Raw genomic sequence first — 17,544 nt, 5'->3', positions numbered from 1 at the left:
AAGACCTTATTCATTAAAAATGGATCAGTCTATTCAAGATTTTTTTTTATTGTAAAATAAAAAAAAAGCAAGCAAAACAAGTTTGAGGGGTGGATTTTTCACCACTTGGAATTATAGAGGAACACCACCAAAATAATTTTTGAATGCCTTCTCGCTCGTATAGAATGTTAGCTCAAATCCATTTTTGTGAGTTTTTTGGTTTTTAAGAAAAAAATTGAAGTGGTTTTAACTAAGCAGAAAAGGGCTAAAAAAAAACAAGGACATGGAATCACCCCCTTTTTCATCATCAAACAGAGAAGCACCTATACCCACGTCTGATCATAACAGATTAGAAAAGTTATTATAAAATCTATGGCTATTGCACAATTTATCATATTTCGAGAATTGAATAAAAAAACATTCATTTCCTTAGTATAATAATAATGATATGAATATTTCTAGATTTAAAAAAAATCAGTAACAACTGCACAATAATTAATGGAAAATTTTGGAGATATTGTAAAAAACATTGTTTACTTACTAAAAGACAATGTTTTTAAAACGAAAATTATAGAACTTTCAGTCAATATAAATTTTTTTTCCAAAGATTACTCTGATGAAAATCGGTATCAGAACTTGTGAAGTGAATCCTTGTCGCCATTAAATGCTAAGAGTACGAATTTCGTTATGTGATTCGATTATTTAATTGAAGATTGAAAAGTGAAAATCAGAAGATCAAATTTTGAAATCCATTTTGAAAACAAATTTCAAAATGGCCAAAATTATGCATTATAATGAAAAATTTACAGTTTATTTCGAAAAAGAGAGGAAAACACTTCCTTCATAATCTGAAGGCTTTTCGTGTTAAGATAAATTTGCAAAACGATAATAGAATATTCGTCAAAATTTTTTATTTTATAGAAATTATTTTCAGAACAATTATTTCATGTTTAATGATACCATTACATCTTTAGGTGAGGTGAAGATTCAGTTTTGATATTCCCAAAGAAAAGTCATAGTATTCCAAATTAACATTAATCTGGTAGCAAACGTATTCTGGAAATATCTCACTGAAGTTGAAGGGAACCCTGCAGGTACATCTCAATAAAAATCAAATTTAAACAAACATTTGTACCTCAGTACTCTTGTTAGATATTTGAATGCATATTTATCCGATAGCAGTACCAAGTTTCCTGGAGATATTTCAGTAAAAATCCCTGGTATTCAATATCCAAGAAGCCAATTACTGAACATCTAGTCCTTCAATAGTCACTTTATGGAGAACAATATTGAAGGATCTAGTCAATTTCCACTAATAGTACTCTGGTACTCACATAGAGATATTTCAATAATAATTTCTTTTATTTGAAATTCAGTCGTACATAACTAATATTCGATTGAAAGAAGCGAACTTATGTAATATTTGGTACTTCAATAATCATGATGTAGTAAACGATATTGAGGGAAGCGATCTAGTTCATTTCCTCTAATGGTACTCTGGTACTTACATAGGGTACTACCTGATCAATAAAATACGAACTTCAACGAGAGAGAATAAAAAAGTGGTGGTTTTTTCTTCTAATGATTTTCACTACTTACAGTACTCAAGGTGGTACTTGGGTATATACATAAGTACTACCTAAATAATGAAAAGTTAGCGTAACGAACTTTTTTACATCGGAATAACCACAACGTTGAAGGAAACATGATGAAAAAGTCGTGGTACTCCGGTACTTCGGTGAAATTTTAAGGACAACGATGGTACCTCGACATTGACACAGCCGGATCCTTCCGCTCCGGCAAAACTGAACAAAATGTCTTGGATGGTACCATTTTCAGGCGCAAATACGTCACACGCATGCATCCATTGCGGTGTATCATCTTCGGTGGCTCTTCAATTCGCGAATCTGAAGAATTGTTTCACGGTCAGAGTGGGGGATTATAAGTAAAGCGAGCACCTTTGGGCGTCCAAGTCATGCGAAAAGAAGCGTCGTGACATTTAGCTAAACGGTGCCCAAAAAATTTTCAGTGCGAAGGGTAGGCTCTTGTAACAGTGAGAAGAGTCAGCAATAGGGAGAGTGGTTGCAGCGAGAATTTTCGTGTGAAAATTTTGCTAGCAGATCCGAAACAGTTGGAGAAGAGATTTAGCCTTAACTTAGGGGGTGAGTACTCAACTATTTTTCGTTTTTTTTTTTTGTAATTCCCCTGAAACGAAAAAAAAATTTTTTAGTACTCCGATTTTTATTTTTTTTTTTGTAATTTTTGTTTGCAAAAACTTATAGTATGGTTTGGAGGACTTCATTTTCAGAATATTTTCATTTTCGCCTTGATTTCAATAAAAAAAAACGAAATATGCAAACTTTCACGAAAATTGAGTTTTTATGAGAATATCAGAACACTCTATACAATGAACTGAAATTGATTTTGAATATAAAAAAAAAATAAATAAATAAAGATTTAGTTGAAATTATTACCTTCTTTTATAGATTCTTCCGGATGAAGTGTGAATTTAACAAAAATTATTAGAACATCCCCTATTGGACCCTATTAAAATTAATATTCTCATCAATATTTCTAACAATTTTGCTCTTCCAAAAATCAGAGAAAAAACACAAAAGTTCTTCATTATAATTCTCAGGAAATTTTATATGTCCCATAAAATGTTACTAATATCGGATACATTCATCCAAATTTATAAACTAAACAAACATGGTAAACGTCTACATTCTGCTTCCATTTGAATTATCAATCGAAATGGGGATGAATGAATGAAATTTGAATGTTTATGTACTGAATCAATGTTTTTTAAATTTCTGTACAAAGTTGAAAAAAACTGTGTCTGTAAAGTACGCACCCACATTTTCGAAAATAAAGATTTTTTTGCATTCGTTACTAACTATTTTTAACACCTAAATTTTCATTTGAACCTCAAGGATACTACTAAAAAATATCGTTTTCTGCTAGGGTGCTAACGATACTTTTCGATTTTTCTTAAAAAAATATTCATTTTGAAATCATTATTAACTGTTTTTCGAAAAAAATCGTGAAGTTAGCACCCCAGCAGAATTCGATATGTTTTTACCAGTATCCTTGAGTACAAACGAAAATTTTGGTGTTACAAATAGTTACTAACATCACGAACACAAAAAAGCCAAAAAGATCGCAGTTATATTCAAAGTCCACTACTTTTAGGTACGTGAAGAATTTGTCTTCTTCGACACATTCAGATTATCAATTTGTAATATCTATTTTCTTATGATTTAAAAACTTAAATGCTCCTTCAAGGTTCAAGTTCAATATGTATTTACAATCTTGCATTCAACTATTATACATCCCAAGTCAGTAATTATTCACCGCTTTCATGGTAAAATTAAGCAATTAATATTATACATTTTCCATTAAATGTAAGTGGATGAATCTTATTAGGTATATTCAAAATCTATAATGATTCCAACGTATTGTCTTATTTATTTTTAAATTCTTTACATACAAAAATGAAGATGAACTACAATTTTCAATATAATCGAAAATTGTTCACGTCAACTGAATCTTCATCAAATTTTAACTGTATCAATTGGATTATGAATGTTATGATGCTAGAAAATTCAATTTAACCAAAATTATCAGGACCAAAAAAACTTTTCAAGGATGAATATTGTATTCAAAATCATCGTACCATTACTCGATGTCGAACTCATCACAGTTAACATTTTTAAACCGTGGGAAATAATTTAATTTTTATTTGAAAACCTTTCAAACTTTATGGGCAGAATTTTTCAGCTATAGGAAGATTAATATTAAACAATTTTTTACCAAATTTCAATTAAAATGCTTTCGAAATTTCCAAGGAGATTCTGAAAAACTCAATACAGATTGTTTTTTCGATATTTTTAATTCTCAACTCAACTGGATTTTTTTCTTGAGCACTTTGAAACATTGTTGACAATCATAAAAAAACAATTTATTTGAATTTTGAGCCTAGAATAGTCTATAATGATTGGGTTCGAGTCACTTATGAAGAGTTGGAGCCGCGTAAACACCAGACTGTTTTTTTTTTTTTGAATTGGCAAAATAAGCTAGATGATTCCGAAAATATACATATATTTAATTTTGTTTGTCCAATTATTGGGAAAATCAAATTTCAAATTAGTTGCAAAATACCGAAACCAATTTTCCTCCAAAGGGATATATTTCATGAGAATCGTATAATTAGGAAGATTTCATAAGGAATAAGAAATGTTAAATGTATTGTATAAATAAGTTTTTCTGATCTGATAACGCCTTGAAAATCAAATTATTTAATGGAGAATAGACTGTTTTATATAATTCTTCGGATTTTTCCGGTTATTTACGTGGATACCTAACCAGATCTGAAAATATTCAAGGACGAAACTTAAGTAGAGTATCTAGTTTATGGCAAGAACATGCATTATTCTTCTTGAACAATCAGCATTCTTAAACGAAAAATCAATCTTATCCTAAATAAACAAATTCAATCCTTTTCTCTAATACTGAGGTAATTCTGTTCATTTTGCCATACCTTGTAGAACAAAATCGTGCGATAATATCACAGTTTCACATAGATTCAATGGTCATATTTTATTATTAAATGTGGGTACTCGGAACTCTCCTGTCAAGGATTTATCTGTCAAATTTGTTATACAGAAAACAGTTTTTCCTACCTACATTTTTCAACGCAAAAATCACTGAACGATATTCATGAAAATATTCCATTAATTTCAATAGAAATTCAGTGAATTAGGGAAAATAATATACAGGGTGTATCTGAATAACACCGAAAAAATGTGAGAGGTGATTCTGTGATGAAAATCAAGGTAGGTATTTGGTATAAACTTTTTCGAAAAACCTCCCCCCAGAAAAGTTATACCTTTCTGAAGATCAACAATAAATTGTTTTTTTTTTGTAGTTTTCATGTTTTATTGAACAGAAGACACGAAACTTGGTAAATATTATTTTTCAATAAAACTACACATTTCGGAATTTGTTCAACCCTGAAGTATGCTTAGAAGGGGTTGAAATAGTCAACCATTAAAATATTTGAGTTACAATTTTTTTGGATGAAAATTTTCCTTTCATTAAATATGGCTGGGAAGCTCAATTTATTTACATTTTTATCTTTAGAAGTTTTCCAAAAACTTGAACATTTACGAGAAAAACATAAATGTAATGCAAGCTCATGTCAAATACCATTTCATTTAACAAGAGTCAACCAAATTATGATTCTACTAGGCTAAGACTTTTACAAATGAAACAATAGTGAACCTGTCGAATATCGACAATACAGTCAAAATATTTGTTGAAAATGTTTTTGTTAATCTTCGGAGGGGGAAGTTTTTCAAAAAATTTTTTACCAAATACCCACCTTAATTTTGATCATAGACTCACCCCCACATTTTTCGGTGTTATTCAAATACACCCTGTATATAACTTCTACAGAAGGTTCATGCTAACACTCTGTGGCTTTTTTTTTAATTTTGAACTCATCAATACCTTCTGCACTTGTATTATAAATAACTTCCACTATTTAGTGACGATGTATAATGGAATAAAGTGAAAGGGAAATTTCCATGCATGCGTTTATTTTTTTCAAATGCGTAATCTATTATGATAGTTTGGAAGAAAGTTTGGTTGTCTCCAGTTGAAAATCAAGACAGGATTACTCAGGACGAATAAAAAAATGCGTAGTAAGAAAATTCATTTTTTCAATATCTCCCAAATTAAGGTAAAGCAGGTTAAGTCCATAAATTGATTGGTACATAACGGTTTGAAAGTCCATTGGAAATTTGAAAAAATTACATAAACGCGAAACAAGCTCCTGTCATCACGTCGTTCTCGTTTTTTGTAATTTTCGTGTGTGTCTTTAATATAGTTCAAGTAATAGCTTGAAAAAGTATTACATTATAACTTCTTCAATCAAGATAATATAAGAAAAACTGTCAAGAAAATTTAATTCTCCATCCCCATTGGATAAATGAAATATGTATAATGTTGATATTGAGGAAATGCTCTACCTAGGTTCGATGGATCCTTCTACCTATTGTTTTCTTTGAAAAATAAAATCGTCCTTCAAACCTCAAAATGGCATGATATCAGCTGACTCATATAAATTCATTGAACATGAGAAGATAAATCAATAATAAAATCAATTATGTCTAGCACTATACTATCAATTTGTATACATTCAATAATAATTGATAATTCATTTATCATCAAATTTATCACCACCAGATGGTCAAATGATGAACACATAGGACTTCTTTATGGTTCACCATTCATTCTTGACATAGATTTCCTTACAGTGCAATCATTGATGATATTTAAGTAAAACTTTTTCAATCTTATCATTTTCGTTATGACCGGCTGAATCAGTTACAGTACATATTCAAATAGTTTTCAACTCGAATATTGTTCCATCGCATCTTTCAAACTGAATTGGTGAAAAAATCTTGAATACGCGAAATAAAGTTCTTTGTTTGAAATCGAGATCAAGGAATCTATTACTGACTACTGACATGTATCGAATACTGCTCAAATGCAAATTATTGTACATTTGAACAATGTTGTAGATTATGGTGATAGTTAGACCAGGAAACACGCTGCATTTCAATTCCTATGGTTTTGTTTCTAGTTTTCATTTCAATACGAATTTTTCAGAATAATGATATTTTGAAATTGTCGATGAATTACCTACCCCCTTATTTTCCAATACCACATAAATAAAAATGAAATTATTATTTGTACATAATAGCAGGTCACTCAATAAGATCCTTGTCCAAATTATGGAACGTTGGATCTGGATGAAGATTGAGTTCTACATTTGATGTTTGAAAAATAGATATAAACGAGTTTCGTTGAATGATAACACGCAGTTTTTTATGTGAGAAAATACTGTGCAAGCAATGCAGTGTTTCGATACTTAAGTGTTATTCAGACTGACCTTAAATTTGGTCGAAGAATATTCTAGTCGCTCGAATTCGGTAGATGAAAACATAAAAAAAAAGTCCAAGAAATGGTTTTTGGCGATCGTAAATTGAAGTTACCTAAGATAACAGTGCAGTTGAAGATATCAGAAGGCATTCACTATTTTGCATCACCATCCACTGCTGATCGAGAGCAACAATGCATCATCGATTCTGAACTCTATTTGGAGGTGTTTGAATGGAATAAAAAGGATTTTTGGCGTCGATATATGACAGTGGATGAAACATGGATTTATCACTATACTTTTTAGTTGAAGACAGCGTCAGCTGAGTGAAAACCACTGTCCAAAACAACAAAATTGTCAAACATCAGCTGGAAAGGTTATGGTAGCCGTATTTTGGGACATGCATGGTATATTGTTCATTGACTATCTTGACAAAAATGAAACGATCAACAGTGAATATTATATAAAGTTGATTAAGTGCAGAAATTAAGAAAAAAAGTCCTCAAATGCAAAAAAAATGTCTTTCAACAAGACAATGCTATTGGTCATAAATCGATTTTAACTTCTTGACTATCCAGCTCAATATCTAGAGCTGACCCCCAGTGATTACCGACCTTTTGCTTACCTCAAAAGAATGCTTAGGGAAAGAAATTTGGCTCTAACGTAGAAGTGATTGCTGAGATTGTAGCCTTTTCAAAAACAAAGACTTATCTGTCTGCAGAAAATGTATTGAAAAATTAGAGGAGCGTAGAAGAAATGTTTGTATAGTGGTTAGGTATGGGACTTATTGAGTGGAGTGTTATTTATAACAAAAGAACAAATACTGATATTTTGCAAATTGATTAGTGATTCGGTAATTCATTTATTGGTTAGTTTAAAGTACCTAAGGCTTGATGAAGTCTGACTACATAGAAGAGCATTCGATAATACGGCTTGAAAAAGGTTCATTCAGTTCATGGTGCTTGTAAATTGAATTAATTCCGAATGGTAGTTTCTCTATTTCAGTATCGTAATGAGTTTATTACAACACTAAAAACAATAATGTAATGAACTCATTATAGCCTTGTTTTCAGATATATTTTCGTTTTGTGGTTGTCTACACTGACTTTCAAATTTGAACACACGTCAATTGTCAATATAATATGATTTGGACATAGTGAATCGATTTGCAACATTATTCGCAATTTCTCTTAATTCTGGTGGTGCTAAATCGATTTCATCAGACAAAATTTACGAATTTAATTATAAATTATTTCAAAATTCGAAACGTACGATTCAAATACAAATTCCGTAATCTGTCAATTTTCTTAACAGTCACACCAACTGCCAAGATACAATACAAAAGTCACTAGGATGTATAATCTGAATTTTTCATTGAATTTCGACAATATTTCACAAAACTCGACTGAAATAGAGAAAATATCGTCTAATACTCGTTGCAGAAGGAAATTCCAACACTCATACGCTCGAAAACTCGCTCCTTCAACGCTCGTTTTCGATTTTCGCATTCGTGTTGGAATGGGAGCCAATTCTACAACTTGTTTTAGAATAGTTATTTATAATACAAGTGCAGAAGGCATTGATATTCTTCCACGAGTTCAAAATTCAAAAACGAGCCACGAAGTGGCGAGTTTTGGAATGAACGAGTGGTAGAATGAGCCTTCTGTACGAGTATTATACATTATTTTCTCTAATTCATTTCATTCTTATTGAAATTAATGAAATATTTCCATAAATATCATTGAGTGATTTTTGCATTGAAAAATGTTGGTTGGCAGAACTGATTTCGTTGAGGCGAATTGATGAATTGACAGATAAAGCCTGTGCGTTTCTGACATATTCTCGCAAATTTTGTTCTACAAGATGTGGAAGAATGAACGGAATAACCACAGAATTAGAGAAAATACTATTCTCTAATTCTGTGGTTATTCCGTTCATTCTTCCACATCTTGTAGAACAAAATCGTGCGAGAATATATCAGAAACGCACAGTTTTCATGGTTATATTTTATTATTCTATGTTGGCACTCCGAACATTCCGCTACGGCTTTATCTGTCAATTCATCAAATTGCCTTAAAGAAATCAGTTCTGCCAACCAACATTTTTCAATGCAAAAATCACTAAATTATATTTATGGAAATATTTCATTAATTTCAATGAAAATGCAATGAATTAGAGAAAATAATGTATAATACTCGTACAGAAGGCTCATTCTACCATTCGTTCATTCCAAAACTCGCCACTTCGTGGCTTGTTTTTGAATTTTGAACTCGTGGAAGAATATCAATGCCTTCTGCACTTGTATTATAAATAACTATTACTTGGTATGATAAAGCTTGACTTAACTCAGATGGACATCAATGAGTTTGTCCGCACGGTATGCAGAAAAGTGAACCTAAATTTGTGCACAATCGTAGGAATAGTAATATTTCTCTTAGTATTCTTCGAACCACAATGTTCGAGATTATTTCAAAATAATGGATAATATGCTCTGAAGATCGCACAAAGATATGGAAATTGTTAACATTTTTTTCGAGAATTTTTTTTCTTCATTTAGTTCCTTGATTTTTGCTTGATATCGTAGAGTAAATAATCTGCTCGAAAAAAATTTGTCTGTTTGGTTGAGACAATCGAAATAGTGTTAAAAGAAGTCAGAGAATTACAAATGCTTTCTTATCTTGTCTGAAAGATGGGCTGTTAAATTTTTAAGACTTAGGTAACATTCAAATCAGATTTCTTGTCATGATTTAAAAATTTCATATTCCGTTAATGTTTTTTTTTTATATTAGCGTAATTAACCAGTTCGTAGGTTCTTCAACTTCATTATGTGTATATCAAGCACATTAAATGCATACGAACTTCTATCATCGGTCAGCTCATCACAAAAATAATAGTTAACAAAATATTACCTAATCCAACATTTACACGCCATAAAATTAATGTAAATCACCTATACGCTACAAAACAACAAACAAGAACGCTCCTGTAAATACAAAAAATGCAGAAAATTCGATAAGCCCCGTACAGAACAGCGATAAAACCTAACTGTGCCAAAAATCCAGTTTTTTTATTCATTTTTCCCCAAAATCCGTAGAACCGAAGTGTCAGTCAACAAAATTAAATGCCTCCGTGAAAATGAACCGTTCAAAGTCAGGGTTATCCACCTATTTCTTTACTCCCGTTATAACGACACTGGTCTTCAACACTGATGACTTTATTTTTTTTTTATTGTTGGACAAAATGTATAAGAACTTGTATTCGGTGATTCAGAGTGGGACTGGTCAGAGGACTGGAGGAGTTCAGATCTGCACAAACAACGGTCAAAGATAGGCGCACCTAAGCAATCTTCCATGTTTATTATAATTCTATGCTAATGGTTCGATCTGAATCAATTTTATTTTTAACACTTCGGGGAATTTGTATTGGCGATGATATTATTATACGTCGATAGTTGATGATTTCCATTAGGATAGCTGATATTTATCTTGCTGTGGAATATTTATCGATTTCGGAGAGATAAAGTTTGGTATTTTGGCAGAACAGGACACTGGAGTAAATAGAAAGCTGATAAATCATTTTCCAATAAGAGATTCCGTACTGATATTGAAAAATTCAGCGTTTTTTGGGATTCATTAATGGATTTTTATTTCATTTAATGATTGAAAATAAAATCAGTCAATACCTAATAAAGGTTTTTTTAGAGCTATAGAACTTTAAATTGCAATTAAACAACGATGGATTATTCGATTGACATGAATTTTATTCATCCGCAAGATAATCTTGTGGCATTACATTTTAACCATAACAATTTCCATAACAAATAAAATCGCTCAATTTTTTCTTTTCAAAAATATATAACATGATATATAAATTTCCTAGCAAACTATAAAAATCATCAAAAATATCAGTTTCTCACGGTAAATCAACCAAATGCCTGTCTATAATAATCTGTGAACTTCAGATAATTAATATTCGGTGGCCACCAAGGTCTCCAGATTTATCACAGTTAGATTTTTTCAACATTTACAAATTGATAAATTGATAATTGATGAAGTATTTTAGTTAGCTGAAGTTTAATCTTCTAAGTTCAATCGACTCACTTTTCGCTAAATAATGTCGTCCATAAATTCTTTTTAAATTTATCTCAGTATACATACTCACAAATGGGCCCAGATTTCGATAAAATAATTCAACAATTTCAAATATTTCTAGAGAAAGATTTGTATATATATTTTTCCATACTTAAATGGAAAAAAGTACTCAACACAAATGATAAAATAAATAAAAGCACTTATCGTTCCTAATATCAAAAGAATAGGTGAAGGTATCAGTCACAAGGAACTATTTATGTATAATTTATTCAGCAGCAACGTTTCTTCTTATTCACAAGCCTGAGGAAGGGAATAAATTTCCCGAAACGTTGCTGCTGAATAAATTATACATAAATAGTTCCTTGTGACTGATACCTTCACCTATTCTATTGATAAAATAAATGTCAAAAATAAAACACAGTATTGCCATTATAACCATTCTGAATTGACTCATTTCTATTGGAGAACCCCTCTTAAACCACGCTTGAATGACGAGCGCTTAAATGCTCCTAATGTAAGTCGGTGCTTTTTTTCGAATTTTAAAACTTATCAAAAAAATTTCTATTTCTTTCATTTTTTCCATCATATACGATTGTTAATGAGAGAACGGACTCAATGGACTTATTCTTCAAAAAAATCAAAATATATCCTTGAAAAGTTGAATGGTATATAGAACCTAATTTGTTGCTCCTTTCTTTGTCGTATATCCCAACAAAGACAATTCACAATTATTCACACTTTGTCAAAAAAAAAATACCCTTTGTACTGTAACAATCATGGACTTCTTCCTCATTGAAAGCTGATTTGCATGTTGCGAATCGAAAAGGCTGATATAGTATAAAAAAAAAATGAGAATTCGTATCGAAGGTTCTCACGGCGTTTTGAAATCTATATTTATCGAGTACGAAGCATGAAAAAATAACATTGTTCACTGACTGAAATTAATATTGATCGATGTTATCGTCTTCCTAGAATTCCATTTAAAATCTCCTGTTCAAGAGGATGACTTACTCAACCGTGGCTCAAAGTGAAATATCATGAATTGGAAGTACAAAAAAAATATCCTAATTACACTCTTCCTCATATTTATTGATTGTTCTCAAGAGAGTTAATGATAGGGCAAGAAGACATTAAAATTTGCGTAATGTGCAGATGATTCCATCTATTTTGAACACTTAGGTCTCACGTCATGTTTCGAATTAGTATTTGAATTATATGCCTTGAACCATCTACGGTTTGTGTTTTCGTTGGATGACTTTATTCTTCATAAGTAAATTAGTCCCTATTTATAATTTCTAGTATTTCATCCTGAGTCTTAACAAATATTCGTGATTGAATATTTGGCAAAGTGTTTATTTTCGATTAAAATAAAGTTAAGGACTTTGCGATATTCATAGTCGATATATAGTGTTCCTAAATTGGAAGTACAAAGGAAAATGAGAGATTCATTGGATAATTACAAGGAAAAAAATCCTGTAAACATAATCCTACCTTTTTGTGATGAATATACCAGTTTATCGAATCTTTATTAATCTTCACTATACATATATTGGGTAAATAAGTAGATACCAAAACTTATCATGAATTTATTGACCGTAGCTTTCTAACTGGATCTTTATAATAATTTAGATTTTCCTGAGGAATACTAGAGGATCGTTTGAATTTTTTCTCGAAATCTGTAGCAGAAACGACAAAACTGTGTATGACAAAAGTATAGAGCTGGACCTAAGTTTCTTTATACATTTTTCTAATCTACAAGTGGTCCAGCATGAAAAATTTCTGGAGGAAAGAAACGGGAATTGTTCCAGAAAAAATATCACCCTGAAGATTTGCATCCAAAATTAACATATCACATGATAAAAACTTCAAATTGAAATACCTATACCAAATATCTTGTGGAGGAAAAGAAATCAAATCGAACTTTAATGCCTAGTAATTTAAAAACAAAGCCATGTTTTTAAAGAACTATTTTTCTAGAAATAATCCGAAGAATCTGTCATTTTCATTTGTACCTCCAATGTAGGAAGACCCTGTACACAATTGTTGTAGAAACTCATTTGAAATTTTACATTTGTCTGTTTAAGATAATCCGGTGAAAAAAATCCGGATCATTTTGATGCATTTTAAGAACCCTACCAGCAAGGATACAACGTTACTGGTGATCGAATGGGTTGAGTTCTTGTGGTAATAGAACTTTTAAAGCCTTGAGACCTAAGTCTCTATGTAAAATACGATAAAATGTCGTTTATAGAATGACTACTTTTTAAGATCGACGAGAAATCGACACGAACTAGGGTTTTCGTCAACACTTCGAGCTAAAGCAGCAGTATTCTCTGTTGTTCTTGGGGGACGCACACAATTTAAATTTTTCACATCACTAACCTGCCCAACAGCTCAAACTTTTTCACCAGCTTCACTATCATGTCAGAAGGTGCTTCACGACGACTCGAAAGTGTTTTAGTTTTACAAATTGTTACTGCAAAATATTCACTATTTTTGTAGTGAATTTTAGCAATTTCAGTGCATGGTTGAAGTGTGCATCATTATTTTTTTAGTAGTTTCCAATTGTGGAACGTCAAAAGATGAAAGTTTCAAATGTGGCAGCTACCCAGATGAAGGGCTATTCAAAAGGAAACCTCTTATAAAAAACCCTTCATTATTTTAGAAAGAAAAAATTGTTAAGGTATACTTTTCCCTCGGAATTAGTTGAACCCAGAAATCGAATGAACCAAATCCTTCATTCAACCATTGTTGCGGAAACTATCTCACATGAAATTTAATACAAATATCCGTTTTGCTACCGTATTGATAATCAATAGAATTGGAAAATACCGGGCTTTTTAGACGTGGTCTAGTCGATTTTTCACCTGACGTTTCGCTTACTACTGCGGTAGTACTTTAACACGTATATCAGAATAAACTATTTCACCTCAGTTTCAATATCCATCGATATCACACAGAAAATAATAAATCATTGTCTAAAATTCGCCGTGTTTTTCTATCAACCAAATTAAAATTAAACTGGACCCATAAATTCGCAACCTCAACATCCAAGTTGGCGTAATAAACGTATCAGTTTCCGAACCCATACGTCTTTTCCGATAAAAATGAACAGTCCAGTTCATTAAATCGAACGACCGCATCGTTATCCAAAGAATGAAACGTAAAAACATAAATTTATTCCTCTTCCTTTTGAAGACAACGATATCGTTATTTCGGCAACAAAATAAAAAAACTGTAACGTCAACCTCACCGTATAAAATTAATGTAAGATTGCAACTGCGCGACGAAATAACAATGCAGTGACAACTTAATTGTAGTTACAGTGACGAGAAAATAGCAGTTTCACTATCTGAATCCGCAGCCGTGAAGAATCTATTAGAACTTTCGATTTCGATCATCTTGGTTCGGTTGGATGAATAAATAAATTAATAAATAATAAATCATTGTCTAAAATTCGCCATATTTTTTTATCAACCAAATTAAAATTGAACTGGACCCATAAATTCGCAACTTCAGCATTCATGTTGGCGTAATGAACGTTTCCAATCCTATACATCTTTTCCGATAAAAATGAACAGTCCAGTTCATTAAATCGAACGACCGCATCGTTATCCAAAGAATGAAACGTAAAAACATAAATTTATTCCTCTTCCTTTTGAAGACAACGATATCGTTATTTCGGCAACAACAAAAAAAACTGTAACGCCAACCTCACCGTATAAAATTAAGGTAAGATCGCAACTGCGCGACGAAATAACAATGCAGTGACAACTTAATTGTAGTTACAGTAACGAGAAAATAGCAGTTTTACTATCTGAATCCGCAGCCGTGAAGAATCTATTAGATACTTTCGATTTCGATCATCTTGGTTGGATGAATAAATAAATCAATAAATAATAAATCATTGTCTAAAATTCGCCGTGTTTTTCTATCAACCATATTAAAATTAAACTGGACCCATAAATTCGCAACTCCAACATCCATGTTGGCGTAATGAAAGTTTCGGATTCTATACATCTTTTCCGATAGAAATGAACAGTCCAGTTCATTAAATCGAACGACCGCATCGTTATCCAAAGAATGAAACGTAAAAACATAAATTTATTCATCTTCCTTTTGAAGACAACGATATCGTTATTTCGGTAACAACAAAAAAGACTGTAACGCCAACCTCAACGTATAAAATTAAGGTAAAGGGTGTTTTTTTTAGAGCCATAGAACTTTAAATTGCAATAAAACAACGATGGATTATTCGATTGACATGAATTTTATTCAGCCGCAAGATAATCTTGTGGCATTACATTTTTAATATGATTTCTGGCATATGACCGCCACGGCTGGCTCGGATGTAATCCAATCTGGACGTCCAATTTTCGATGAATTTTTCCAACATTTGTGGCCGTATATCGGCAATAACACGGCGAATGTTGTCTTTCAAATGGTCAAGGGTTTGTGGCTTATCCACATAGACCAATGACTTTACATAGCCCCACAGAAAGTAGTCTAGCGGTGTTAAATCACAAGATATTGGAGGCCAATTCTCAGGTCCAAAACGTGAAATTAGACGGTCACCAAACGTGTCTTTTAATAAATCGTTTGTGGCACGAGCTGTGTGACATCTTGCGCCGTCTTGTTGGAACCACAGCTCCTGGACATCATGGTTGTTCAATTCAAGAATGAAAAAGTTAGTAATCATGTCTCTATACCGATCACCATTGACTGTAACGTTCTGGCCATCATAGTTTTTGAAGAAGTACGGACCAATGATTCCACCAGCCCATAAAGCGCACCAAACAGTCAGTTTTTCTGGATGTAACGGTGTTTCGACATACACTTGAGGATTAGCTTCACTCGAAATGCGGAAGTTTTGTTTGTCGACGTAGCCATTCAACCAGAAGTGCGCTTCATCGCTAAACAAAATAAAATGGACGTAGTGCGAGATACGTATTTCGCACAGAACCATTATTTTCGAAATGAAATTGCACTATTTGCAAGCGTTGTTCAGGCGTGAGTCTATTCATGATGAATTGCCAAACCAAACTGAGAAAAAATCACTTGACAGCTATTAAATCGATAGCCATCTTGAACAGTAATGCCAACTTAAAGTTATACACCTCGAAAAAAAACACCCGTTATAAGATCGCAACTCCGCGACGAAATAACAATGCAGTGACAACTTAATTGTAGTGACAGTGACGAGAAAATAGCAGTTTCACTATCTGAATCCGCAGCCGTGAAGAATCTATTAGAACTTTCGATTTCGATCATCTTGGTTGGATGTTGACTCGGCGCATACATATAGATTAACTGCCGACCACGGCCGGTATTCCATTCATAAGTTGGCACGGTAGACGGTAGTAGATAAATCCTTGAATATTATCTTTCACCAGCTGGTGCAGGATTATGTGAGAACGATGTGTCAAGTCATTCGGCTTCAAGTTCAATGCCGTTGACATAACGCGACCTACAAATTTAACGACGCCTTCAGTGATTACGACACATCTGTGGTTCGATCTTTAAACAGCTATTTGCTACTTTGGGATTTCGTTTAATAGGGAATTTTACGAGGTGTAAAGCCATCAATTGGACGTGGAGTGTGCAATAATTAGATATGTAGCTTCGGATGAAGATTTTATCACAATTATTCTAGATTTGTTTGGCTCGGGTTTTGATAAGGCGTTCTACTGGTAGATGTTGAATCGTATTTTATTACCTAGAACAACTGGGATTAACATTTAAGCCCATTCTTTGCAGCTCCCTTGTTTATATGTAACTGGCAGCGTGAACTTAGTCGTTTGCTGCGCGAGTTGTCTTGACGTGAATAGGTAGATCTAGATAGTATGGAAATTTTGGCAGCTCAATTCACATTGTCGGCGAAAGTCAGTCAATATTGGCTCCTTAAATTTTTTAAATAAGTTCAATTTTGAAATTTGAATTTGTAAATTTGAAAAATCTCAAAAAAAGGTTCTCTCTTGGGGAGTTAAATATATACTAACTGAAAAAGAAACTGCAACACCCAGAAGGAGCTGTTTGAATTTTAATTTTTTTTTTGGTTAACATAGATAGTATAGCAAGGAGTAAATGATTGAATTTGGAGAAAAAATTAGTTAAGGTTTTTTCATGTAAACAATTTTTGTAACTTCATATTGCAGTCGTTTTTTGCGAGTTTTTCCAATTTGACAACAAACCAGCTGTTCGAGGACATCCAGAGTCCATGTTTAGTTGTTGTTAAAATGCCTAGAGCACGTGTACGCGGAATTTATTGCCAGCTAAGTGAATTATTGGTCTACGGGAGACGGGGATGTCATATCGAGAAATCGCTAACTGTACGAACAGAAATCCTACTATTATGAGATGTTGTCAAGCGTGGTTTGATAATACCCAAAATCGAAAAAGAGCAGCCACCGGACGTCGAAAGGGCACAAATGAAGTTCAAGATCAACGTCTAAGACTTATGGCCATTAGAGACCGATTTGCAACAACTCGATCTTTGGCTGATGAGTGATTAGGAGAACAAGTCCATTC

General features: G+C 32.5%; 1 protein-coding gene across 4 annotated transcripts in view; it reads left to right on the top strand.

Annotated features, from left to right (window-relative positions):
- The first annotated feature begins 1,949 nt into the window (after positions 1 to 1,949).
- Positions 1,950 to 17,544, top strand: part of LOC123681649 (uncharacterized PE-PGRS family protein PE_PGRS54-like) — a 48,790-nt gene continuing 33,195 nt past the window's right edge. For all 4 annotated transcript variants that reach the window (XM_045619875.1, XM_045619874.1, XM_045619876.1 and 1 more), the window contains exon 1: positions 1,950 to 2,141. The gene's annotated coding sequence lies outside the window, so the exon portion shown is untranslated. The remainder of the gene's footprint in view (positions 2,142 to 17,544) is intronic.

Source organism: Harmonia axyridis, chromosome 6, assembly GCF_914767665.1.
Source record: "Harmonia axyridis chromosome 6, icHarAxyr1.1, whole genome shotgun sequence".
NCBI classification, from domain to species: Eukaryota; Metazoa; Arthropoda; class Insecta; order Coleoptera; family Coccinellidae; genus Harmonia; species Harmonia axyridis.
Note: the sequence above shows the minus strand (reverse complement) of the source record. Positions and strands in the feature narration are given on the sequence as shown.